Raw genomic sequence first — 26,586 nt, forward strand, 5'->3', positions numbered from 1 at the left:
CTAATTTGAGGCTTCATCTTCTTCCATATCTCTCATTTGAAACAATCCCACCATAACAATGCATGCCTCTTTAGCCTTGATGTAGAAATTGTGACCTTGTGTTGTTCTTCCACATCCTCACAATCAAAAGAGATTCTTGCAGTTTTAAGGAAAATTTTCTCAACTAGGGTAGAATTAAAAACCTTAATAATTTTTAGGTCTGTATCATTCCAAATGAGTTCTCATCAACCAAAACATCAAAGAAATTGTAGGAAAAAATAAACAAAAAACTGAATTATACAACATCAAAATAAGATTTCTTCCATTCCAAATCCTTCCTCCAACTTCTCCAAATTATCCCACTTACAATTTCATATTTTGGAGACCAAATATATAATTTAGAATCACATTAAACTCTCCAACCAACCTACAACTACCCATTAACATATTTAAACCAACTTTTAAAAAGTTGTCACCAAGTTGTAAAAGTTGTCATTACAATTTTGGCAACTTCTGGACAAGTTTTACAATTATTACCCAAATGAATTCAAAATTTCCATAAACCATTGAATTATGATTAAACTTAATCTAGGACTCAAATCAAACCATTTCTACTCTACTTTGACACATTTGAGTGGTTTGACCATATTTCACTTTTTGAGGACCTCATAGATCACTATGGTTTTAATGGCTCTTATAGCTTTACAAAATAATTTGAATGAACTTCAAAAGGTATTTAGGTCCTTACATAATATTGAAACCATATTCAAGAGAATGTACAATATGAATTTATCCATGTAACATCAAATTAATAGGTGCTCCTACACCATACTCCCTAACTTTGAAATTTTTCCAAGTCCTCTTGGAAATTTCAAAGATCTCTTCATCTTCACTTTTGGCCTTTCAATCCTTTTGCTTGAGAATATTAACCTGTTAACAAAAAAATTATGTCCTCTTCAACTTGATTTCTTCATCACCTACATTGAAATGAGCATAACAATAATTTCATGGGCAGAAATCAATTGATTAGTATCAAAATCAATCACAAAATTTGCATCTTTCTTCTCAAATCTTCTTGGAAATACTTCCCTTTTACCATCACTCTTATCATAAATCTAATTAATCTCTAATATTATTTCATTATTATTATTTAGTTCTAAAAATAATTCAACATAACCATTTTCAGCAATGTCCATCTTCATGGATTCTTCAATTGTTTAAACTTCCTTATTAGATTCAATCAACTATTTTTCTTTTGTTTCTTCTATCATTGTTTCTCTTTGTTTTTCCTTAACTTCATTCTCTTTTTCCACATCTTCTCCATCATTTTCCATGAACTGATCGTAGGCTTCATCTTCTTCCATATCTCTACTTGGGAAAAATCCCACCATAACAATACATTCTCATTTAGCCTTGATTTAGAAATTGTGACCTTGTGTTCTTCTACCACATCCTCACAATCAAAAAAGTTTCTTGCATTTTTTAAGAATTCAACTAGGGCAAAATTTAAAACCCTTAACTAATCCTTAATAACTTTCATAGATGAAGTAATGAAGCTAATCCTTTTTGTGAGACTCAATAATTGTGAGTTACTAATATTTTCTCCAAGTTATAACCAAATCTAAGAAAGAAAATAAAATTTATTGCAATTTCCTCTAAGCTATTCATATTATGATAGAATATGACCAATCTTCACCAAAATAGTCATCACTTCTTCCAAACAAAATGAAAATCATAAGAAAAGAAAAACCACATTAAGATAACTCATACACCTTTCTCAAAATATAAGTTTCAGGTCTATGTCATTCAAAATGAGTTCACATCAACCAAAACGTTAGAAAAATTGTAGGGAAAAATAACTAGAAAATTGAAATATACAACATCAAAATAAGTTTTCTTCCATTCCAAATCTTTCCTCCAACTTCTCCAACTTATGCCACTTACAATTTAATATTTTTTAGAAAAAAAAATATAATTTGGAATCACATTTAAACTCTCCAACCAATCTACAATTAAGCATTAACATCTTTAAACAAACTTTTAAAAAGTTGTCACCAAGCTGTAAAAATTGTCATTACAAATTTGGCAACTTTTGAACAACTTTAACAATTACTATCCAAATAACTTCAAAATTGCCATAAAACCTTGAAATATGAGTAAAATTAATTCAGGATTCAAATTAAATCATTTCCACTCTACTACTTGATACATATGAATTGTTTTACTGTACTTAACTTTTTGAGGACCTCATAGATAACTATGATTTTAATAGCTTTTATAGCTTTAAAATATAATTTGAATGACCTCCAAATAGTATTTAGGTCCTTAAATAATATTGAAACCATAATATAGACAATTTCCAATATGAATTTATCCATGAAACATTAAATGAATAGGTGCTTCTACAACACTTGACTAACAGTGTGATCTTAGTTGGGGAGAAAGAGTTTTGAATTTCCTAAAGGAAGAAGATGTTCCATGTTTTTCCATTATAGTGAAACCAAAATAGTAACCAATCTAGTTAGGAAAGTTGGTCCAAAGGAAGTTGCAAATTTTTTAGACTAGTATAAGGGGATAGTTGATGATGAAAGGATAGATACCTTACCACCTAAAAGGGATATTAGTCATTGTATATACATAATCCCTAGCTCCACATTGCCTAATGAGGCTACCTACAAATTGATACCAGAAAAAAATGTAGAAGTGACAAGGAAAATCCAAGATCTATTAAAGAAATATTGCATAAGAAAGAGTATTAGTGCTTGTGTTGTTCTGGTAGTGCTAGCTCCTAAGAAGGAAGGTACATGTAGACTTTGTACTAACTCCTAAACCATAAGTAGAATAACCATTAGATGCATATTTCCAATGCCTAGAATGGAGGATCTAATGGAATTTTTGGGGAATGCAAGGTATTATTCAAAGATTGACTTGAAGAGTTGCTACCACTAGATAGAATCAGAAATGGGGATGAGTGGAAGACTACCATCAAGACCAATGAATAATTTCTTGAATGGGTTGTGATGCCCTTTGGCCTATCCAATGCTCCAAGCACCTTTATCAAGTTAATGAATGAAGTCCTTAAACCTTTCATAAACATTTCATTGTTCTTTATTTAGATTCAATATTGATCTTGATTTTTATCAAGGATAAAGGTGAACATCTTATGCATCTTGATATGGTATTGAAGAGGTTGTGTGAGGAAAAATTGAAGATCAATTTGGACAAGTGTGTGTTCTTGCAAGAGGAGCTTGTATTTCTTGGATTTGTCATCTTCAAGGGAAACCTAAATATGGATCCCTCAAAATTTGAAGCCATATTGAATTGGCTTAATCCAAAATCTGCTAGTGAGGTATAGAGTTTCTATGGCCTTGTTAGGTTTTACAGAAAATTTCCAAATAATTTTAGTGGGATAAGTGCACCTATGATTTATATTGTTAAAGGGGGAAGGAAATGGCAATTTAAGTGGAGTAAGGATGCAGACCAATCATTTGAATACTTGAAGGCAAGAGTGGCACAACAACCTATACTAGTTTTACCTAATTTTAACAAGGTTTTCATTATAGAATGTGATGCTAACAAGAGGATGATTGGTGTTGTCTTGAGTAAAGAAGGAAGGCTTGTGACCTTTTTAAGGGAAAAGATTAATGAGGATAAACAAAAATACTGCACCTATAATCTAGAATTGTATGCAATGCTTCAGTCCCTTAGAAAATGGAGAGATTATTTGTTACCTAAGGAATTTATTGTTTACAGTGACAATCAAGCCTTAAGTTTTCTTAATAGATGAGAAAATTTGAACCATAGACACATCAAATGGATGGAATTCTTGAAATCATATAACTTCTCTATCAAGAAAAAGAAAGGAGTGGCCAACAAGGTAGCTACTGCCTTGAGTAGGAGGAATTTAGCCATTCAAGAAGTCCAAATGGAGAGTGTTGGTATTTCTACCTTAAAGGACATGTATCCTAATGATGGAGATTTTAACAAATCCTATCAAGTTCTTTTGGAATTAGGGGATAGATATGGTGTAGGGAGGGATGGAGAAATAGTGCTAAAGGAATACCAACTATCAAAGCCACTTGCAAGAGTAAACATAGTGGAAAATAACACAAATAATAGAACCATAGGAGATAGAAGAGCCAAAAATTATTTATAGATTCATCAAATCATCAATGTACATGCCTAGATGTAAGGCCTTCTAGGTTACAACCAACATTAAAATTTAATTTTTATCCACAATGATCAACTTTGCATTCCAACTTTTTTTCTGCTCTTCCTACTCTACTTCTATCTTCTCCCTAAAACTCTACCAAAGACTGCTTTAAATACATGCAAGACCACAATTCATCATGTTGCAAATATTGAATAATTAAACCCTTACATTAAATTCCAAAACAAGCCACAGGTTAGCTCTAAGAAAATATCAATCACAAAATTAAATGCAAAGGTTAGCTCCAACAAGAAACCACACATAGACAACTCAGTAAATGAAGGACCAAACAAAATGTTGCAACTCAATGAATTCAGAAACCAAAGGAACTTGACAACCAAAGGAAATTGGCAGCAACTAAAAACTTGACAAACACAAAGAACTCAACAATGCAAGGCATTGCAACTTGGCAGCAACTAAGAAACTCGAAAAACATGCATGATAACAATGCAAACCAAGATGCTCCTACATCAAACAAATGGGGTTGAAAGAAATGATTCTCTAAAGTCATTGAGATGTCACAACCTAATATGAATCCAAATTAGATTGGTAAATCCATGTAGAATCTTCAATTGGTATGTTCTACCATTTACCAAATACTCATAGTAATATTTCCCTCTTGCACTCTTACCAACCTTTTGATCCAATATCTATTCAATGTCTTCAATTTATTTCCTAGGATAATTATCTGGTACAACAACTTCATCATCTGACTCATGATATTCATACTAATTAGAAATTTTTAATATAAAGGATATATCCATGTCATTAGGTAACTCAACTTCATAATCATTACCACTGTCAAACTTTCTTAAGATCCTACAAGGTTCAAACTTCATCTTTAGCTTACTATATGTTCCAATAGGAAATCTTTTGTTCTTCAAGTGAACCATTGCCTCATCACCAACTTCAAAAAAATGATGTCTTCTAGACTTATCAGCATTCTCCTTATACTTCAAATTTCTTTGTTCCAATCTTAACTTTACTTCATCATGCAAAGACTTCATAAAATTAGAAAAATCTTCTCCTACAACACTTCTCTTCTCTTCACCAGCAATATCCCTTAAATTTGATATCCCTTTAGGCTACATTCTAGTAACAACCACAAAAGTTTTTCTTCCTATACTCCTATTCATAGAACTATTATACGCAAACTCACCTTGTACTTATACTAACTTCTAATTACTTGTCTTATTTGCCCCTAAACATCTCAAAAAATTGCACAAGATTCTATTTACAACCTTTTTCTATCAATGTATTTGTAGATGGAAACTAGAACTAAACTTCAACTTGGTACCCATCTTCCACAAAATCTTCCAAATGTAACTAACAAATTGACTATCTAGTCAAAAATAATACTTCTTGGTAATCCATGCAATCTAACAATCTCTTTGAAAAAAATCTCAACAAGATGCTTGGTATATGATGTCTTCCTATAAGGTATCAAATGAGCCATCTTAGAAAATCTACCCACAACAACAAATATAGAATTACACCCCTTTATTGTCTTAGACATTCCAAGAAAAAAATCCATACAATTGTCACTCCAAGGTTTCTCAGGAATAGAAATAGGTGTATACAATCCAACATTTTGACCTAATCCTTTTGCAACTTGAAAAAATCCACAACACTTTACAAACTTATGAACATCCTTATACATCTGTGGCCAATAATTCTTATCCTTCAACAAACTTGATGTCTTTTCAATTCCAAAATGTCCATCCAATCAACCACTATACTTTTTCTTAATCAAATTCATCCTCATATAAATCTTAGGAATAGACAACTTGATTCCCTTAAATAACATACCTTCTTGAATAAAATATTCATGAAATTTAATTGGTTGTTTTGTCAAACTAGGTGCTCTGCACTCTCTCCACATCTAAGAAAAATCAAGATCAATGCCATACAACTCCTTCATCTTATCAAAACCAAGAACTTCAACCTTCATCTTGGTAAACAATTAACATCTTCTACTCAATAAATTAGTAACTCAGTTAGTGACTTGACTCTTATTCTTAATCACAAATGTGAAACTTTGCAAGTACTCAACCCACTTCATATGTATCTAATTCAACTTATGTTGACTTACCAAGTATTGTAACGGTTTATAATCCATATACAACACAAACTCCTTAGGAATCAAATAATGTCCCCACTTCTTCAATTCTTGAACAATAGCATAAAACTCCTTATCATATACATAATACTTCCTTTTAGCATCATTCAACTTCTCACTAAAGAAAGCAATAGGTTTACCTTCGTGACTTAATAAATCTCCTATTTCACTACTACTTGCATCACATTCAACTTGAAACACCTTATTGAAATCAACAAAAGCCAATATAGGTAACTCAACAACCTTTTGTTTCAAAGTCTGAAAATTGTTATCAACTCCATGTATCCACTTGAATAAATTTTTGTCTCCACTCATTGTCTCGATCATAACATTACAAATAGAACTAAAATTATTTATAAACCTCCTATAGAAACTAGCTAAACCATGAAATGATCTTACGTCACCCACATTCTTAGGTGTAGGCCATTCCAAAATTGCTTTACCCTTCTCAGGATCCATTCTCAAACCATTAACTACAGTCACAAATCCTAAATACACAATCTTCTCTTGCATAAAAGAACACTTCTTCAAATTAATCATCAACTTCTCTTCTTTCAATATATGCAATACTTGTCTAACATTCTCAAGATTTTCTTCCTTAATCTTACTAAAAATCATAATTTCATCCAAATAAACAATAAAAAACTTACCCAAAAATCTCTTGAGAACTTCATTCATCAACCTCATGAAAGTACCGCATGCATTACTTAAACTTTGGCATTACCAACCATTCATAAAAACTATAGTTTTTCTTAGAAGAAGTCTTCCATTCATCACCTTCTCTAATATTGATCTAATGATAGCCACTCTTCAAGTCAATCTTGGTAAAATACTTTTCTCCACTCAAGCAATCCATCATGTCATCCATCCTCAATATAGGAAACCTATATTTCATTGTGATCTTGTTAACAACTTTGGAATCAATAAACATCCTCCATTATCTATTCTTCTTAGATGCTAATATAGAAGGTACAACACATGGACTCAAACTTTTTTTGATTAAACCTTTCTACAATAACTCATACACTTGTTTGTTAAGCTTTTCATTTTTAGTAGGTGTCAATCTATATGGTGCTTTATTTGGAAAACTAGCACCAAGAATTATCTCCATGCAATGACTTATACTTCTCATTGGTGGTAAATCATCAAGTATATCCTCTACAACAATATAATTATACTCATTTAGAAAAATTTTAATTTCCACTGGAACTTGATCAATACTACTAGTTTCTGTTGTCACTTAGTTACCACTACCTTCTATCGCTCAGTTGCTACTGAATGGCACTCAATTAACACTATTTTCTAATGCTCGACTGCTACTACTAGCACAATTTGGTCTCCTAGGAATTATGGAAAAATATATTTATTTCTTCTTCATTTCCTTTTTCAATTTCTTCCATGTAAATTTTCATAGTAGTACAATTAACCCCATCTGGACTTTCAATCAAAGGTAGTAATATTTGATTTTTCTCATTCATACAAAGAGTATATTGATTCAATCTTACATCATGTATAGCATATCTATCATATTGCAAAGGTCTACCCAATAGAATATGATAATAATCCATAGGCATAATATCACACAAAACTTCATCAAAGTAATGTCCAATCTTGAACTTCACAATACATTGTTCACTTACCAATATCTTATGCTCATCTTTGATCCATCAAACATGATAAGGTTTAGGATTCTCCAACCTTTACAACTACAACTTCGTAATCAATTATTCTAGTACCAAATGTTTTAGAACTTCCACTATCAATGATCACCTTAAAAAAAATTTGCCATCTTACATCTTGTCTTGAAAGGACTGCTCTTGAGGACAAGCTCCTATTTGCTTCCCTTATTACATAAGGTTCTTCTCACCATCAGATTTTCTCCCACCTGAGGTCCACTTGGTGAACCCTTAGTGTCTCCTTGAATCACAACATTTATGTTACCTTACCCACTTTAAGAGGACCCACACTCAAAGGGTTTATGCCCTTCTTTACCACATTTAAAAAATTACCACTAAAACCACCTATAGAATAAGAATTACCTCTTCCTCGATAGGAACTAGTACCTCATTGTTAAAAATGACCACCTTTCCATTCCATCTTTCCTTTATCATCATTCTTTCATTCAAATTTTCCCTTATTTTGCACAAAATTGTGAGATCTTCCACCCTCTCTATAAGATCTACCTCTGCTTCTCTGGAATCTACCACCTCTACCTCTTTGTCTTTGTTTATGCTTCTTTGTCAAGATTTATGAGCCTCTAAAAGGCCATTATTTTGAGATCCTTTTTATCTTGTAGAAACATTTTATGACTCTATGGTTTAAGAAAAGGAACTTATGCTTTTATAAATATATTATCTATATGTCAAGTCATGAAGATTGAAGTATAGATAGTTCAGATATGCTATGTTTTCTTGAATCTGTGGACTTATGTTGTATAATGAAGGAATGTTACATGCTGATAAACATTTCCTCATCCATGCTATGTTTGGGTAGATTCCTTCCTATAGCCATATGATTTGCAAAGAGTGATAGTTTCAACACTATACATTTTCTAACATTGATGATGAAATGAATATATGTATGTCAAAGTTGTATGTATTCAATGTTTTTTAGGTACTTGCCATGCATATTCAAAGTTAGCATTTTAATGCTAAGTCAAAGCTGACCAAATTGGTGAATCACTATAACAAGCAGATTATTGTGTGATTTTTGTTATGACAACACACAAATATAGATCCTTCAACTTGAGAACTTAATCATAGTTAATGATATTTTAGGTGTAAAATTTATGAACCTACAGTTGATTCTCATTGATGGAGTGATCATAGAAGTAGAAAGTTATTGTAGTTTTCTTTTAAATAATGTCCATTGTAGCTTTGAAAGAAGTTTTTCTGGGAGAAATATAGAATAGATTGATTCTCATAATAATAGTGTATGATCTTTTTTTTAAATCAAATGTAATCTCTTACTATATGAAAAGAATACAAAGTTCAAGTTTCCATTTTCTATCTTGATTGTCTTTTCTATTCATTCATCCAAGGTGGCCCACTTAGTGAGTGAATTACTTTGTTAGAATAGATCTCATTTCCTTGTTTATTTCATTGCAAGGTAGAATTTTTTCGTTCCTATAGCCATTGATAATAGAATCATTGAATTGTTCCTCTAACATAGGCACATAGATACATTTACTGTTTGCAACATTAATTTAAGCTCTAAGTTAAGATGTCATTTCAGTTACTAGCTTAAGTCTCTTTTAGAATTATCTTTTGTTTTAGTTGTAATGACTTAAAGAGGAATCAAAGCATAAAATTTTCAGCCACCCTCTCAATCTTACACTCTCGAGTTGACAAAAATAAAATGAAGTCAATATGTTATTCTTAGGAAAACACATGATTTTGTCTAATCATGGAGTCATTGTAAAAGGATGTCCAATTCTTTATTACTAAGGTATTAAGCTGATCAGCCAAAGATCTCCTTAGCATTCAAGGTATATTGATATTCTTCCTCCACACTTTTTAGTTTCACAAAACTAATCTCATCTTGAATCCCAGGTCTCAATCAATTTATTTACCCTGCAATTTTCTCAACATCCTCATCCACATGTCCAGATCTAGTGTCCAATCCATAGAATTCCTTAGTATACTCCATCATAGTCATAACTCTTTGTCTCAAATTTTGCATCTTTCTCAACAAGCTAACCTAGTAATCAATAGGAAGTAACTTGTCCTTTACCTTATTCACCATCTTCGACAAAGTCCTGATCTTCTCCTTTCCTCTCCTTTATCTATCAGTTTGCGAATACTTTATAGATTCATCAAATCATCAATGTACATACCCAACTATAATTCCTTCTATGTTACGACCAACATTACAATTCAAATTCAATCCACAATGATCAACTTTGCATTCCATCTTTGCTTCTTCTCTTCCTACTCTACTTCTATCTTCTTCCTAAAACTCTACCAAAGTCCCCTTTAAATACATGCATGGCCATAGATCAACATGTTACAAATACCAACTAATTAAACCCTCACATTAAATGCAAAAACAAGCCACAAGTTGGAATTCAACAAATATCAATCACAAAATTAAATGCTAAGGTTAGCTCCAACAATAAATCACACACAGACAACTTAGTAAATGAAGGGCCAAACAAAATGCTACAACTTAGGAAACTCGACAATCAAAAAAACTTGGAAACCACTCCAAACTGAACAACCAAAGGAACTTACCAACCAAAGGAACTCAATAGCAACTGCAAACTTAGAAAACATAGAAAACTCAGAAATGCAAAGCATTTCAACTCAACAACAACTAAGAAAATCAACAGACATGTAGGATAGCAATGCAACCCAAGATGCTCTTGCATCAAGATATCATACTAATTTTGTAGATCACATCATTTAAGAAGGCCTCTTATTTAGAGGGATTCAATTGTGTATACCTTAGTGCTTTATTATGGAAATATAATTAGATAAAAACATTGTAGAAACCTAGCTGTTCATTTTGGCCTTGACAAAAATTTGGAGTTAGTAAGGAGATTCTATTTCTAACCTAGGATGTAGACAAACATCAGATAATTTGTGGAGACTTGCTTGATTTTCCAAAGGGCCAAAGGAAAAAGTTCTAATTAGGGATTATTTACACCATTTCCTATACCTAAAAAGCCTTGGGATTTAGTCAGCATGGACTTTGTCTTAGATCTTTCTAGGACCAAATCTAGCTATGACTTTATATATGTGGTTGTGGATAGATTTTCCAAAATGGAACACTTTCTACCTTGTAAAATAACACATGATGCTTCAAGTATTGTCATCCTATTCTTCAAACAATTTTTAAGACTCCATGGACTTCCTTTTCTCACCATTGTTTCAAATAGAGACTCTAAGTTTGTGGGACATTTTTGGTGTACCATATGGAAGAAACTAGGAACCAACCTTGATATGCCTTTTTCTTATCACCCACAATCTAATGGGTAGACTGAGGTCATAAATAGGTTTTTGGGTAGCCTTCTTAGGTGTCTGACAAAAGAATATGGTGTTGTGTGGGTTACTACTTCTCCTCAAGCAAAGTTCTCCTATAACAACTTTGTGAATAGAAGTACAAGACTTAGCCCTTTTAAAATTGTGTATGGCTTTCATCCAAGGGGTGTGTTTGAGGGTTAGAATAGTAGAAAACATCAGTCAAAGGAGTTCCCTTGCAAATGATTTTATAGAAGTAATGAGAGACATCCACCAATAGGTAAGAGAAAGATTGTAATAGAGCTCTCAAAAGTACAAACAAGAAGCACATGTAAAGATGAGAGAAATCCATTTTAAGGCTTGGGACAAGGTCATGGTCCATCTTAAGAAAGAAAGGCTTCCTAAAGGGAAGTATGCCAAAATGCATATGAAGAAGATTGATCATTTCCAAATCCTTAAACAATGTGTACTTAATGCATAGAAGATTTATTTACCTCCCGATATAGGTCTTGCAACTATATTTAATGTATCTAATATTTATGCTTATAAAACTTATAGTCCTATTGATATTGGTGATGTAGGTTCTACTGATGTACTTCAAGACCTACCAAGACACAACCCTCCAAGCATTGAATGTATCTTTGAGAAAAGGATCAACAAGAAGAGTGGGATGCACACATATTATGACTATTTGATCTTATGGCAAGATAAACCTTTGGAGGAAGCAACTTGGAGGAGTCGTAAGTAAATTGACAAGACTAGTGTCAAACTTGTGGATATTCCCACTATTGGAAATGATTGAAGAGATCATGAATGAAGAATAATGGAGTTGGTAAAGAATGTTTTCAATCATTATTTTGTCATTGATGTCAAACTTGCTACTTGTAGAAATGCCAATCGCTTTAGTGATCCAAATACTATCAATTGGTTGATTGACAAGGAGGTGACAATCAATAAGATGTAACTAGAACACCTAGAGAAAGGTTGAAGTTATGATGTTATAATAAAGTACAAGGATCAGCTAAGCCATTTATGAAATAGTGTATTGATGACATATTCTAAGACATAGAGAATGGACACACTGAAACACATCAACGATGTAAGGTTTAGCGAAGTCATTTGTAAAGCCTAACTAAGTTCATAAGAAATAGGTGTCGAGCAAGAAATAGGTGTTGACAAAGAAATAGGTGCCGATCAAGAAACAACTACTGAGCAAGAAATAGGTGTTGAGTGAAGATACAGGTGCCGAGTAGGATACAAGTGCTGAGCAACACAAATGAAGCTGAGCATTAGTAAACCAATAATGTCGAGTTGCTACATTATTTTGAAAATCAAAGATTCGCCAGATATGAGCTCACATGGTAGTTATCTAGAATTATATGAATCAAATAGAAGATAAGAGTGATGAGTTGGTGGCACAGAACACTATGTAATACATTTTTGGTGAATACAACTAGACTCTAGATGAATTTTTTAGATAAGAGAAAGATATGGGGTAGATACATTATATCCTACCTAATCTATTGAAACCCTAAAGTTGGAGAGGGAGAATCGAGCGGGAAAGGTATTCTAGATTTCTATTTAAGGAGTCATAAGGTCACAAAATAAGTAGTTGGTCAAGCATGAAAGCATGAAGTGCTAAAGAAGGTGCTAAGGAGGAAGAAAGCATAGAAAATCTATTTTAATATATGACCACAAGGATGATTGCATTGGTATGATGAGAAAGAAGACTCAAGGAGACGAAGCTTGAGATAAAAAGTTGTCAGAGCTAAAGTGATTAAAGCCAAGCAAAGGATTGAATTGAAGTGTGATATGAAATCTGCAAGATATGTTGTGAGTTGTATCAAATCAAAAGTCATTATTGTTACTCTCTAGCAATTGTAACAATTAGTCTAAGTCCTATGGACTTAGGTTGGTTTAATAGACATGTTATAAATCTTTTAACAAGGTGACATTGAAAGTGAATGTTTCTAAGTCCTTGGACCAGGCCCATTCCTAACAGTGTGTTGTAAGCCTTTAATAGGGTAGGCCTTTAACAGGGCATCACTTCAAGGCCAAGCTATCACTAAAAGATGTTGAACAAGTGAAATTGAAAAAAGGAAGAAAAATGAAATATGTATCCAGTGATAGTAGCACTAATGAGGAAGATGTGGAACAATTGGAAGCATTGCTAGCTAGAAGATTTCACTGAGGCAAACAAAAATTCAAAGGTAAGCTACCTATCATTTGTTTCAATTGCAATGAAGTAGGACATATTGTTGCAAGGTGTACATAGAAAAAGGAATACAAGGAAGGCAACAAGTACAAATATAGAAGAGAAGATGATAAGAAAGATTACAAAGACAAAGGCAAGAAGTGCTATATTGCTGAAGAGGATTCTGATGATAATGATGATGAAGTTGTTTATGTATCCATGAAGGACCAATCTGATGAAGAAGAACCTATAGCACTAGTAACATGTATGAACAAGAATGACAAATGGATCATAGATAGTGGATGCTCACATCACATGACAGGAGACAAAAGTAAATTTGTTAACCTTACTCAGTATGATGGAAATAGTGTTAGATTTGGAAATGATGCTCCATGTGAAATCAAAGGAAAAGGCTCCATTAAACTTACAGAGAAAATTTTATGTGACAATACATACTATGTTGAAAACCTAAACTACAATTTGTTAAGTGTCTGACAGTTAGGCAATGTAGGATGCAAAGTAGAATTTGGGAAAAAAATTGCAAAAATCTATGATACTGATGGTAAATTGATAGGAAAAGGAGATCAAACAAGAAGTAATCTATTTTACCTTGATATGGAAAATACTTCTTGTCTTGTTGCAAAATTTGATGATGTATGGTTATGGCATAGAAGGCTATGTCATGTCAACTTTGATAATCTAGTCAATATCAGTAAAATGAAGAAAGTCAGAGCTTTACCTAAACTAAAGAAGTCTAACAATATCATGAGCAAACAATTTCAGCTAGGAAAGATGACAAAGTCAAGTTTCAAGAGTAAAAACTATACATCTAAATAAGTACTTGAGTTAGTCCATATTGACTTATGTGGTCCAATAGAAGTACAAAGCTACAAAGGAGATAAATATATAATGTTGTTTATTGATGACTATTCTAGAATGATGATTGTTACGTTCTTAAAGAAAAAATTTTATGCTTTTCAAATGTTTAAGTGGTATGTGGCTAGAGTTGAAAAGGAAACAGGAAAGAGTTTGAAATGCCTAAAATCAGCCAGAGGTGGTGAATTCACATCAAATGAATTTGAGATATTTTGCAATGACAAAAGAATCAAGAGACAAACATCAACTCCTAGAACTCCCCCACAGAATGGAATTGCTGAAAGAAGAAATAGATATGTGATTGACTATGCCAGAACATTAATGATGGAAAAGACTATTGCTCTAAAATATTGGAGAGAAGCTGTAAGTGTGGCTGTTCATACACTGAACCGAGTACAAGTCAAGAAAGGTACAAGTGCAACACCTTTTGAATTATGGTATTGTCACTCACCCAATGTAAAGTATTTCAAATTATTTGGTTGCAAATGTTTTATCCTTAAAGATGCTAGAAATGGAAAATTTGATGCAAAAAGTGATGAAGGTATATTTCTTGGTTACTCCACAAGAAGTAAAGCATATAAGTGTTTGAATACTAACACTAACAAAATTGTGGAAAGTGCAAATGTAAACTTTGATGAGCATATAGAAGTCCAAGTTGAAGAACCAAAGAGAATGGATGAATATAGAACCTTTGTGTATTCTTATGAAGGAATGCCTATTGAAGAGACTGCTATCAATCAAATTGGATTCAACAACAAGTTTCAGTTTCAGTCGAGTCACAACCAGTGAACGCTGAGTTACATTCAAAAGCCGAGTTGCAGAATGAAGGAAATACTCATTTTAATTCTAAAATTAGTACACATGATAGAGATGTAGAATTACTTGACAACAAAGTATATAGTGATCCTAAATCTAAAAGATCAAACATTGAAACAAGGACAAAACCAAGATTATCCAAATATGTAAAAAAACATCACCCTACTGAACAAATAATTGGTGAAAAAGATGCAAGACCAATGACAAGGAATAGACTAAGAAATGAATCATGTCTGATTAGAAAATTTGAACCTAAGATAGTATATGGTGCATTACAAGATGATGACTGGTATAAAGCTATGGAAGAAGAGATTGATCAAATAAAGAAGAACAAAACCTGGAGTTTGGTTCCCAGACCAGTTGACAATAATGTGATTGGCACCAAGTGGGTATTTAGAAACAAGCTAGCTAAGAATGGTGAGATTACTAGAAACAAAGCTAGACTAGTATGTAAGGGTTATGCTCAAGAAGAAGGATTAGACTATGGGGAAACATTCACCGCTATTGCGAGAATGGAAGGAGTAAGAACTTTACTTGCATATGTTGCATATAACGATTTTAAAGTCTATCAGATGGATATAAAGTTTGCTTTTCTGAATGGTATATTGGAAGAGGAAGTCTATATTGAACAACTAGAGGGATTTGTTGATGAGAACAAAAGGGATATGGTTTGTAAACTACATAAAGCACTCTATGGTCTAAAACAAGCACCAAGAGCATGGTATGAGAGACTTCACAAGTATCTAGTGCAAATAGGATTTGAAAGAACCGATGATAATAACAACATGTACATCAAATCAGAAGAAGGAAAGGATATTATTGTATCTAAAATCTTTGTGGATGACATAGTTTTTTGAGGAAAGGAAGTGCTTTGCAAAAGTTTTGCTGACAAAATGAAACATAAGTTTGAGATGTCTATGTTTGGAGAGATCAAATTTTTTGTTGGATTACAAGTACATCAACTAAAACATAGTATATTTGTGACACAATCAAAGTACATCAAAGAGATACTTAAAACATTTGGATTGGAAGAATCCAAACTAGTCAGCACGCCAATGGCAACAGGAAATAAACTATCCAAAAATGATGTATCAACTGAAGTCAATCAAACAATGTACAAATCCATGATTGGAAAACTACAATATGTTGTACATAGTAGACCAAACATAGCATTAGCAGTTGGAATAGTGGCTAGATTCTCTGCTTATCCCAAAGAAAATCATCTCATAGCAATAAAAAGAATAATGAGGTATCTCAAAGGAACTGATAACTTTGGTCTATATCACAAAAATAATGAGAAGTTTGAGCTCAATGCATATACAGATGTAGATTGGGGAGGCAACATTCATGACAGAAAAAGTACAAGTGGAGGTGCATTATTTTTAGGTAAAAAGCTAGTTACTTGGACTAGAAAGAAACAAACATGCACATCCCAGTCCACTATAGAATCAGAATATGTGGTAGCAGCAGTCAATTGCACAAACATTGTGTGGCTCACACATTTATTGAAAGGAATGAAAGAAGAGGTAACCAAACCTGTGATATTGTATTGTGATAATACAAGTGCTATAAACATATCCAAGGATCCAGTAATGCATGCAAAAACCAAGCATATTGCAATCAAATATCACTATGTCAGAGAATTGGTAGAAGACAAACAAGTGAAGATGGAGTACATTCACATAAAAGAACAAACTGCAGATATCTTCACCAAACCATTACCCAAGGATGCTTATGAATATCTAAGAGGCAAGCTGGGGGTAATGCCCCTAACTCAAGCAGTTTAAAGAAACAAAGAAGCTACCCTGCATCAATAGGAACAAATCAATGAAATATCAGAAGAATGATGTAGAGGATGACAGCAGGAGTGAGAACTCCAAATCAGTCACAAGCATGGTGACAGAGGGAGAAAACATGAGATGCAAAGCTTATACTTCAAATATTAAAGATGTTACCTCTTTGGCATTTATGTCAAAGAGGGAGATTGTTGGAAAATTGAATCAATACAAAGCAAGAGGGATATATATATATATGAAAGAGGAATAAATACAAAGCCAGAGGGAGATATATATGAAAGAGAGAGATATATGAGATTAGTAGTAAGGATGCAACAAAAAGAAAGAAAGGGAGAAGTAGAAAGTAGCAAAAAACGTATGTAATTTTGGTGGTAACTAAGTTGATCAATTAATTAGTTTGGTTTTCCATCAATGCCAAAGAGGGAGATTGTTGGAAATTATTGAAGAGATCATGACTGAAGAATAATGAAATTGTTAAAGAATATTTTCAATCATTGTTTTTTCATTGATGTCAAACTTGCTACTTGCAGGAATGACAATTGCTTTAGTGATCCAAATACTATCAATTGGTTGATTGACAAGGAGGTGGAAATCAATAAGATGTAACTAGAATACCTAGAGAAAGGTTGAATTTATGATGTTATAATAAAGTACAAGGATCAGCTAAGCCATTGATGAAATAGTGTATTGATGACATATTCTAAGACACAGAGAATGGACACACTGAAACACATCAAAGATGTAAGGTTTAGCAAAGTCATTTGTAAAGCCTAACTAAGTTCATAAGAAATAGGTGCCAAGCAAGAAATAGGTGCCGAGCAAGAAATAGGTGTTGAACAAGAAACAGGTGCTGAGCAAGAAACAAGTGTCGAGCAAGAAATAGGTGCCGAGTGAAGATACAAGTGTCAAGTAGGATGCAAGTACTGAGTAACACAGACAAAGCCGAGCATCAGTAAACCAATAATGCCGAGTTGCTGCATTATTTTGAAAATCAAAGATTCGCCAAATCTGAGCTAACATGGTATTTATATAGAATTTTGTGAATCAAATAGAAGATAAGAGTGATGAGCTAGTGGCATAGAACACCATGTAAAACATTTTTGGCGAATACAACTGGACTCTAGATGAATTTTTTAGATAAGAGAAAGATATGGGGTAGATACATTGTATTCTACCTAATCTTTTGAAACCCTAAAGTTGGAGAGGGAGAATCGAGCGGGAAAGGTATTCTAGATTTCTATTTAAGGAGTCATAAGGTTATGAAACAAGTAGTTGGTCAAGCATGAAAGCGTGAAGTGCTAAAGAAGGTGCTAAGGAGGAAGAAAGCACAAAAAATCTATTTTGATAGATGACCACAAGGATGATTGCATTGGTATGATGAGCAAGAAGACTCAAGGAGATGAAGCTTGAGATGACAAGATGTTAGAGTTGAAGTGATTAAAGCCAAGCAAAGGATTGAATTGAAGTGTGATCTAAAATTTGCAAGATATGTTGTGAGTTGTATCAGATCAAAAGTCATTATTGTTACTCTCTAGAAATTGTAATGATTAATCTAAATCCTATGGACTTAGGTTGGTTTAATAGCCATGTTATAAATCCTTTAACAAGGTGACATTCCTTTGACCAGGCCCATTCCTAATAGTATGGTGAAATCCTCTAACAAGGTCACATTTAACAATGTGTTGTAAGACTTTAATAAGGTAGGCCTTTAATAGGGCATCACTTTAGAAGAGTGAGAATTAAGTAGCATGTTACTAGTAGTTTTTCCCAAATTGAGTTTCCACGTAAATCACTGTGTCATGTGTTGATCTTGTATGTTTTATTTCTACATGTTGATTTGATGTAACTTGCTAAGACGATTGATTTAATCTTGGATGGATGAATAGTTTAATGGGCTCACTATAATTGATGAAAAGGTATTATTAGGGCATTTAGACCTTGGATAACTGATTCACCACCCCCCCACCCTCTTAGTTATTCTAAAGAATTCTAACACCCACTTAAGGGAATTGAGATTCTTTTGACCAGAGGAGTATGGTGCAGGGTACCAAGGTGACCAATGATAGGATGGAACAAGGCATAGGGATATGATTCATCTAATGAATGGCATATTATTATATTTCATCTCATAAGAATAGCATTATTTGGCATTTGCTTCTAATAGAAAATGATCCTATTTGTATGGTATTCATATAAACCTAAGTTCACTTAGTCCAAAAAGATCCTAAATTTGCATATTTAGAGAAATAATGTGACTTTTATATGTTTTATGAGTCTTTATACCTTAAAAAGGTTTTTGGAATTGCAAATGTTCAAGTTATAAGTTCTTAAGGAGTAATGTTGAAAAGTTGCTTGTTAGCAACAAATCTTATTGACAACTTTTGACAAAAAGTTGCAACTTTTCATCTAGTGACTTTAACCTTTCAAATATTAGTTATATCCATTGGGTATGATGTATTTAGGACCAAAAACCCATGGGAAATTTAGAGGTGTGATATGTTGGATACAAAAACAAATTTGAAGAAGGAATAAAAAAAATTCCTGAGCATTTATTACTTGTACGGAGTTGTATAGATTATGAGACTATATTTAATGTTATGATTGGTTAGATCTATGAGTATTTGTTCCATTTAATTTTTTTTTGTTGAATTTGATTAAGTTTGAAGCAAGTTATTGTTGTTTTATTATGACTAGGTCAACAAACCTTGAAATTGAGGGTTTTGATGGATTTTGGGCCCTAACTTGTAATTCCTTGGTTGCAATTTTATGGCCTCCTAGAACTTACAAGTTAAGGGCAAGTATTCATAGATTTGAAAGTGATATATTTTTCTCAGAAGGTCTAAAGGTCGTATGATTGAGCCTTAGGTTGAATATCCTTATGTATTCAACCAATTTTGTGAGGGTTTGTAGGGAAAACAAGGAAATGAAGACATCAAACTTGGTCAATGTTTGTTTCATGTTATAAAAAGTAAGTAAAGACATTCCAAATCAATTTGTGAGACATAGGAACCCATTGTTGTCCTTTACCAATTGTTCCAAGCCTAATTTGGCCAATTAGGCTTGTGAAGCCTATGTGAGTTCAAGGGTGTAGGAGTATGTTGGAGAGTTGAAAGTTGGAGGATAGATATAAGTCCCAAAAGTGTATCTGGAACTATAATTTATTTTCCAAGTTCCTTGGAAAAATTCTAAGTTGTTTCTCTAAAAAAAATAAAAGTACTACAAGGAGTTTTAGGCCTCTTAGTGCATTTGTGAGTTGTGGAAGTTGGGGAAGCTAAATTTATTTTGAATCCTAGTCTTTGTATTTCCCTTGAAGTGGCCCAAGTATTGGTTGGGTTCAAGGAGTTGGGTAGTGACCATTTCTTAGTTTGCTAATCTAGACCGAAGGTTGGCTTTTAGAGTAACTTTGTGAAAAGTTATTGTTAAGTTGAAGGAACTGTGCAGAAAATTTTGGTAGTTTGAAGTATTTTTAGAAGGAGACTTTGAGACCCTTGAAGGGCATAATAGGTATAAGATACCTTGAAACATAGGAGTGTTTTACTCATTGTACTCATTTCTCTTTTTCTAAAGACCTCTGCAGCAAATTAATTGAGCAATTAGGAGAAAATTTTGCTTCAGTAATGACTAGTTATTTTAAAGATTTCAAGAAATTTATGAAGCAAAGATCAAAAATCATATATCTTTAGTAGAGAAACATTATAATGATGTTTGTTTCTAACTATACCTATGTTCAAGCATCTATTCCAAGCATTAGATGGTTAAGACCTTTACCATAACAGACAAATGTTTGTGAGGCATCAATAACCATCACTATATTGTTGGCGGAAGGGATTGATAGGGATGCGACATCCTTCGGGAATTATGATTAAGCCAAATCAAGGGTAATTATAAACTTGAAAACTACCATCATCATCAAAAAGAAGAACAAAATATTGAAGAAATTGAAAGAAAAGTTTGGTGAACGAGTAGAAGAAGAAGAAGAATAAGGTGGTCAAGGACCTTTACATCTTACAGAAGGAAAAGGAGAAGATGAGGCTTCAAAGGATGAAGAGGAGGATGAGAAATAACCAAAGAAAACTGAAAAGAAGAGGAAGGAACAACAAAGAAAGTAGAGATACCAAAGAAATTGACAAAAAAGGAATAACAAAAGCCAATTGCACCTTTGACAAAGTCAAGCAAAAAGGCTGTCACTACACAAGCTAAGGAAGCTCAATCAACAAAAGGTACAAAGAAGGATGATAGAAAGGACCAAGCATTCTTGCTAAGAGATTGAAGAGGACTCTAGAACTACAAGACAGGTCAAATGATGAAAGGAAAAAATTAGATGACAACAATAAATTCAAAGTGGTAAGCCACAACCATTCATCTGATATTGTTAATCTATGTGAGGATGTAAAGAGTAATGCAGATTTATCTGGATTCACACATATTGATTTTGAGAAATTAGACAATGGAGATAACCATAATAGTGAAGAATATATTTATGATATGATGGCTACTTTCAAGACGACTCTTGGGTATGTGCATGATCATGGTCAACCAAACTATGCTCTTAAGTGGAATTAAAAAAATAACAAATTAGGGTTATGTCAAATTGATATGCAATTCTCTACTTGTTATAAACATTATATCAAAAATTTGAGAGAACGTAATCTATAGGAAATTAAATTTATTTTCTAAACTATTGGTCAAAATTTTGATTTTAATTCAATAGTACAAGAATTTTAGGACAAAAATAAGAAGTAGGCATATGTCTGACCACCTGAATCAAAATCAAATGATAATATTTTTTAATAATATTCTAGATATAACAAGTAGACTCATGCCTAGATGTGACATATATTTTTGGGTATTTTTATTCTAAATAAATAATTAATTATGATTTTTCTACTATAGTATTTTTTGAATTAAAAAGCTTTCGTGTTTGACCACCTTAACTAATTCAAAATTCTACAAAATTTATTTTTTCTTTTTTTCATTATAGTAGAAGAAGCATAGAATGTGATGGATCTTTTTGATTTCCAAAATATTGTACCATTTGAAAGTTATAGTAATTTTTCAAGTAGTGTGTCAATCAACACCTTTTACATAACTTCATTAGAAAATAAGTAATAATTACTTATGGAACTCATAATTTGACAAAGCTTACATTCATGGAAAACTAAGAATATTCTTAAGAAATCCTTTTTATTTCATCAAATTTTGGTGAAAAAAATTGTTATCTATTTGTTTGAGTAAAAAACACTCAAGAACAGGCCAAAAACACATTTTCGAGATGTTTTTAAAGTTGACCATATAGGGTTGGTATCAAAAGATATAGTAGGCCTTATAAAGGTATTAATATTTTTCATTTAGTATTAGGATGGGTGGGAAAAAAGTTGGAATAGATTTTTAAATTCTTTAAGGCATTTCAAAACTACATATTTTTCAGATTGCCACTTTTTGGTACACCATGATCCTGCACATACTCTCCTTTAGAGATTGCTAACTTGTTACCTAAATGTCTATATGAAAGAGTTGACTAGAAATGGAAGTTCAATATGGAGACTAAAAAGTAAATCAAGGAGGCTACTTTAGCTCAAGTTATGCCTAAATTTGATAAGAAAATGATCAAAAAAGATGTAGAGAAACACAAAGGGAGATTTTCTCCTAAATACAAAGCATTTCATATTTTGAGAAGTAGGTTTGAAGAGGTGATAACTTAGAGAAAAATACTTTGGAAAAAATCTATGGGTTGATCGCAATAGTTGTGGAAGAGAAAGGAGAACAAGTAAATGATGACACAATTGAGTAAGATGTACAAGACACATAGGATGTCAATGTGTCGACCACTAGTCCTACGGATGGAGAAAAAAAGAGTCAACTAGACTTAGTGACTAATGAGGACATACCTAATAGCTCTACACAAAATGTAAATCCATTGAGTGAGGAAGATTTAAAGAAAGTACAATAGGAATCCACCAATACAAATACTATATTGGTAAGGGTTGGTGAATCTCAAAAGGATGAGATTACATCCATTGATACACAATAGTAAGAAACATCTATTGTGCCCCTCACATGTTGCAGAAGTTAAGGAGAAAGAATAGCATGAAATACTAACAAATTAAAGTGAAACCCTAGAACATAAAGATGAACTTAACCAAGCACCATCTTAAATGCCTACTATTGTGATTGAAATGAAGGAGGAGGCAAATACCCTAGGTAAATTACTATTAAGTCTAAAAAGATCAGGGTTACCACCACTTATCATAATTGACAAAGAGGGTAATGAAGAGAAAGAGGATAAGAAACAGAATCCTACACTGATCTCACCGAAACCCATTGAAGATCAGAAGGATATTGAACATAACAAATAGGATGAGATGAGTTCTAAGATATAGGTGTTGGAATTAAAATTAGGAAAGTAAACTTCTAAGGGGGGGGAGGGAGTAAATCAATAGTCAAAACATGAACCTAGAAAACTCTCACCACACATCCATCTCATACATTTAATTGAGAAACTATAATAACATGTAAAGCATATACATCTAAAGCATATAAACATATAAGAAATTACATAGTTGACACAAGATTGTTAACCTTATAATGGTTTTTGACAATTGAGTGCCAACACACTTAATCACATTCTACACTGGAGCTGAGTGATCTTTAGGTGCCGAGCAGCTTTCAGGTGCCAACTGAAGATCAGGTGCCGAGTGAGTATAGGTGCCAAGCATGATCCAAGTACCGAGCATCATTTAGGTGTTGAATCTTAAAGGATGTCGAGCAAGATAGGAGCATGCATAGAAGCCAAGTTAAAAAAGGTGTCAAGCATCCAGAAGCAGTAAGTGCTGAGTAACACAAAATCAACATATGAGTTTGAAACTTCACAAACTCAGATATAAAACATTTTCATAGCAAAAATAAGAAAAATCTTGAAGGATCTAAGTGATAAGATCAAATCATTTATATTTCCTATGCAATCTACATGCAGCCAATAAGAAAAATGGAGAAGGCATGCAACAAATAAGCGATGTGCAAGGAATAATAAAATATCTGAGATTAAATATGGATCGTAGATCTATACCTAACCCTAAGTCTTCGAGTGTCTTTATAAGGAAGATGAAATCTGATTAAGATCAGAGAGAGAGAGAGGCAAATGAAAAAGGTGTGAAAAGAAAACTATTTCATAGAAAAGAGTATCAGATCTCAAAGAAGATCAAGATCACAGAAGAGCAGATCAAGTGCCTGTATTTAGCAATCAAAGGATTGTAAGCTATCAAGTTTATCATACCTAATACTCTTTAGTCATTGTATTAGAAATTAAACCATATGATGATAGGTTAGCTTAGTAGCTATTTTGTAAATCCTTTCAATAGGTGATTAAATCCTTTAAAAGGGTAACACTTCATGTAAAGTGTTTAAAATCCTTTAAACTAGGTCACTATTGATATAGTGTAAAGCCTTTGACAGGGTAGACCATCAGAAGTTGTTAAACATTATTACTACAGTGATTTTGTGGGTATCATCCCCACCCCAGTTTTACCTTCATATTTTTGGAGGGTTTCTGGGTTACCAAATCTTAAGTGTTATGTGGTGATGCATATTTGTTTCTTATGATTGCTTAATGTTTATATGCATGCAATTTATTTAAGAAGTTTTAAAAGGTCAAAGCATAATACTTTTGATTCACACCCCCCCCCCCCCCTTTAGAAGCACTCTTTCCAATAAGATATTCCAACAATTGGTATCAAAGCTTAGTTTCTCTCAAAGAGAAGCCTAACAGCTTGGAGGAAAAGATCTAAGGATGGAAGTCTTCAAACTTGGAAAGATCATTGAAAACCAGGTGATAGATATGCATCTCGATCTACAAAAGGTAGAGGAAGCTAGAGTGGAATTAAGAAAATCTTTAAAAAGAAGAAAGGAGATAGTCATAGCTGAAAATGTCATACACTACAAGGAGATTGATACCACACAAGTGTTTGCCAATGGAGACACTAAAGAATTTGATGCAGCAATAGTAGAACTGATGGAGAAAAACAAAGATCAAGAAAATAAGATAAGATCCCTCAAGATGGAACATGAATCACAGGACATAATCTTATGTGAAATCATTGAACAAAAGAAAAGAGCACTTGACGACAAAGTCATGATGGAAGATGACAAAAGAAATCTTGCAAACAGACTGGAAGAAAAGAGTACTAAATTAACAAGGATCTCAACCATGCAAATGGATACACTTTCTCAAATGATGAACCTTCATCATGAACTTAATATGAAAGATATTAAGATCTCTACTCTAAGGATGTAGAATGAACAATTAGAGAATGAACTGAACAGAGAAAAGGAGATAGCAAAAAATCTCAACAAGTCAAGCAAAGCCATAAAGCACTTTGAATAGTTACTAAAATTCCCAAGATCAACCCATGATACATCAGGACTTGGATACAACAGCACTAAAGTTGGAGAATCATCAAAAAGTATTGAGCAAAGAAGTGACAAAGGTAAGGAGTCTAAACCCACTTGTCATTTCTGTAATAAAAAGGGATACACTGCTAATATTTGTAGGAGTAAAAGAATCAATCAGTATAACACACATAAAAGAAAAAGTTACTATCACAAGTCAAAAATGCAAGGACATATGACACAAGACTGTAGATTCAAAATCCCAAGAACACAAAGATTTGATGGACATTGTCATAATTGCAAGAAATATGGACATAGGGCATTTGAATGCAAATCAAAGCCCATGTGGACATCATATCAACCCAAGAATATGGACATACACCCCAAAATTGCATAAGAACACATTTCAAGGGAAACTATAAAAGATGGTTGAGTCAAGCTACATGTTTCAGTTGCTTGAAAACTGGTCATACCAGCAAAAACTGTCCAATAAGGTCCAAAGCATCAAATACTAATGCCAACAAAGGAAAAGAAAAGATTGATGTCATAAGAGGAAAAATGAACAAGACTTGGAAGAAGAAAGATGAGAGTAGTACATCAAGTAAAGGGATCACTTCACCTAACGGGTCAAGTGATCATAGTTCATCAAACTAAACATAAGGGAGATGTATGGGACTGATATACAAAGTTATATCATACATTAGTTCCAAGACAAAGAAGCACTGAAAAGAAGAATTAAGCATAAGATAAGATACTGAGACTAAACTCAAACAATGATGCCGAGTGAAACTACTTTGGATACTGAGTTATTAGCAAAGTTAGTAGATGCCGAGTAAGCACAGCTGCCAAGTGGATGCCGAGTTGAAGAACATTTGGAAGCTGAGTGACAAGTGTAGGTACTAAAATGCATTAAATGCAAAAGTTTCTTTTGTTGTTTAAAAGTAAAACTCGATTCATTCTTGAGTCATTCAAACAAAGAGTGATTATTTTGAGCATGTCTGAGCAATTTTCAAGCTTTCAACCAGCAATTTGCAACAAACCAACATCCACCCAAGCAATCAAAGTATCTATTTAGGTATTTCCCACAAGTGCCGAGTTTTACAGTTTGAAAAGTTTTTCTTTAAATTGTTAAAACCCTAGTTCGGATACAAATGTCTACAAGCTCAAAAATGACCCAAGAGAAAATGAGTCATGAAATTCAACTTGTCAACAACGAAGTTAAGCAACCTAAGTTTAGACCAATACTAGAG

The sequence above is a fragment of the Cupressus sempervirens genome, chromosome 7, assembly GCF_028749045.1.
Source record: "Cupressus sempervirens isolate cs-2001-9-10 chromosome 7, ASM2874904v1, whole genome shotgun sequence".
NCBI lineage: Eukaryota > Viridiplantae > Streptophyta > Pinopsida > Cupressales > Cupressaceae > Cupressus > Cupressus sempervirens.